At 42.4% G+C, this 3,179-nt stretch overlaps 1 non-coding gene across 1 annotated transcript; it reads right to left on the bottom strand.

Annotated features, from left to right (window-relative positions):
* Positions 1–454: 454 nt before the first annotated feature.
* On the bottom strand, positions 455–561 carry LOC121154487. Its single transcript, XR_005883531.1, has one exon. It is a non-coding gene; the product is annotated as a U6 spliceosomal RNA (small nuclear RNA).
* Positions 562–3,179: the final 2,618 nt, after the last annotated feature.

Raw genomic sequence — 3,179 nt, 5'->3', positions numbered from 1 at the left:
TAAGTAAATTGAGGCAAAGAGAGGTTAAATAACATTTACATGGTAACATAAAGCAATGAAGCTCACTCAGTCTGGTTCTAAAACCTATGTCTGACCACTACTACATATTTTTATTTCCCAAATAATGGTGTATCAGGCAGACACAGTACCTGTCCTAGCCTAGAGATGGAGGAAAAATTAAATAATGAACAACTGGTACCTAATTATTAACTCTTAAAAAGAGGCACACTCAGGACTGGTAGTATTATACAGAGGTATGCTAATACATAAATGTACATGAAAAGTGTAAGAGGCTGAGGAAGTGTCAGGGTGGCTGAGATACATGGAGTCATGTATGGTCAGGGAGGTATGGTTAGTTAAGATCAAGTAGCCACAAGTGTGGAATCAGACAGAGCTATCTCCAATTCCAGTTCAGCTACTTTTTTTAAAAAAATATTTGTTTCTTTTTATAAAATAAAATATGGAATGTTTCATAAATTTGCATGTCATCCTTGTGCAGGGGCCATGCCAATCTTCTCTGTATCATTTCAATTTTAGTATATGTGCTGCCAAAGTGAGCATTGGCTTGGCTTCTTTTTGACTGTGTACTTTGGGCAGGAAATTAATAGCACTGAGACTGATTTGTCTCTATTGAAAATAAGGATAATATAGGCCTGGATAATATAGCCACGGTTCAGTGGCTAAATCCTCACCTTGCAAGCACTGGGATTTCATATGGGTGCCAGTTCATGCCCCAGCTGCTCCACTTCTCATTCAGCTCTCTGCTTGTGGCCTGGGAAAGCAGTAAGGAACTGCCCAAACCCTTGGGACCCCGTACCTGCATGGATGACCTGGAACAAGCTCCTGGCTTCAGATCGGCTCAGCTCAGCTCTGGTCATTGTGGCAACTTGGGGAGTAAACTAGTAGATGGAAGATCTCTGTGAATCTTCTGTTCTATAAATCTGCCTTTGCAATAAAAATAAATCTTAAGGAAAAAAAAAAAGAAAATAAGGATAACATATAATAGGACCTACATCAAAGGCTGTTGAAATTGTGGATATTTTTTCTTAAAGATATACTTGTTTTTAATTTGAAAGGAGAAGTCATGGAGAAGAGAAAGATAAAGAAATCTTCCATTTTCTGGTTCATTCCCCAAATAGCTGCAATGGCCTAGGCTGGTTACAAGCCAGGAGTCAGGAGCTTCCTCCAGGCCTCCCTTGTAGGTGCTGAACCCTAGGACGTGGGCCATCTGCTGCTGCCTTCCTGAAGCATTAGCAGGAAGCTGGGTTGGAAGTAGACCAGTCAGGATCCAAAGAGGCACCATATGGGACGCTGGCACCCCAGGTGGAAGCCTTACTGTGTCACAGCACTAACCCCATGGGTGACTGTTTAACCTAGTGGTTACAATTTTAGTTAAGATGTTTATATCTTGGGCCCACCACCATGGCACAGCAGGCTAATCTTCACTTTCATGCACCGGCATCCCATGGGGGTGCCATTTATAGTCCTGGCTGCTCCACTTTCTATCCAGCTCCCTGCTAATGGCCTGGGAAGGTAGAGAAGGATGGCTTAAGTTCTTGGGTCCTTGTACCCACATGAGAGATCCAGAGTAATCTGGTCACTGGCTTCAGATTGGCTTAGCTCTGGCTGTTGTAGCTATTTTGGGGAGTGAACCAAAAGATGTATGATCTTTCTGTTTTCTTTCTGTAAACGTGCCTTTCTAATAAAAATAAATAAATCTTAAAAAAAAGATGTCTATGTCTCCTATGGAGAACCTGGCTTTGCTTCCTAGCTGTCGCCTGATTCCAGCACTGTGCTAACACACGCCTTGGGAGGGAACAATGATGGGTTAAATAATTGGCTCCCTGCCATCCTGGATACCTGGATTGAGTCATGGGTATTTTGGGAAATGAATTAGTAAATGGGATCTGTCTCTGTGTGTATATCTTTTTATATGCAAATCATTCTCTCTCTGCCTCTCAAACAAGTTTTTTTGTCAAGTTGCTGAAATCAACAAATGAGATGTCTGATGTGCACTAATTAGCACAGTTCCTGCTGTGCTTGACACACACACAAAATTAAATACAATTTAGTTATTATCATAATTATCGTAAATACTAAAAATACAATCTTATACCCCTTACTGAGTCTGATTCTTCTTCCTAGCCTGAATATCCTATAATTTATAGTGTTAATATCGATGAAATACAATGCATGCAACCTAAACCCACTGCTTTCAGCAGATTACAGGCCAGAAAATGTTTTCAATGACAGTCCAAATGAAAACTTTGCTATCTGACATACAAAAATCACTGCAACCAACTCCACTGCCTGCACAAGTGTGCACGCATGTATTCCCTGCACACTGCAGTCTGGATAACATTTCCATAGTTCCAGTAGACCCAGCCCATGGATTTAACACAGCTTGGACCACTTAGGTTATTCCTCAGGGGAATTATGTTAAACTCCTCAATTGCTAGCTCCATAGCTCCTCAGCAGCTGAGAAAACCCACAGTAAAGCAGACAAATGACTTCCTTTCCAAAGTTAGCACCAGCAGTTCTGAGCAACTCTGCCATTCTGCAAAACGCAGGGGGCTAGTGCTGTGACCTGCCAACGGGAGTTGTATGTCCTCTTCGAAGGCTGTGACATGATCAAGCCCCAGGGAAAACATAAGTCTCCATGGGTGTTGTTCTCCTTGGGTAGTAGATTACAGGTGAATTTCTTTTCTCCTGTTTGCCATTAGGAGAAAGGCAACAGTTACAGCAGACTCACCTCTGGTCTGGCAAGGACAAGCCAGCTGCACTGATCTAGTGTGAGAGAGAGCAGAAGTCTATCTGGGTAGCTCTTGAGCAATAGGAGAGCTAGCTGATGGATTTGTGTGTATGCGTCACCTTAACAGGCCCACTGCAGAGAACGACTTGGGAGGAATTTACTTCAGCAAGAGGTTTGAGGACATAGGACAAACATAGTGAAGAGAGGATGTCTCACAAACAGTGCAGCTGGGAAACAGCCAGAACAAGATTTGGCTCAGGGCTGTGTCATTAAGAACAAATTTTCAGTGTGTCCTTTGGCAAAAGGTTTTGTTTTCTGATTGCTGCCATCAACCAAGTTGGGTCTCTGGTGAGACCAACACCATATGGAGAGTTATGTCATCCAAACAGCAACCAGAAACACTATGGGGGAAAAATGAATGAACCAT

Source organism: Ochotona curzoniae, unplaced genomic scaffold (assembly GCF_017591425.1).
Source record: "Ochotona curzoniae isolate NIBS_2020 unplaced genomic scaffold, NIBS_Ocur_1.0 contig_1, whole genome shotgun sequence".
Taxonomy (NCBI): domain Eukaryota; kingdom Metazoa; phylum Chordata; class Mammalia; order Lagomorpha; family Ochotonidae; genus Ochotona; species Ochotona curzoniae.
This window is presented reverse-complemented; position numbering and strand designations above follow the sequence as displayed.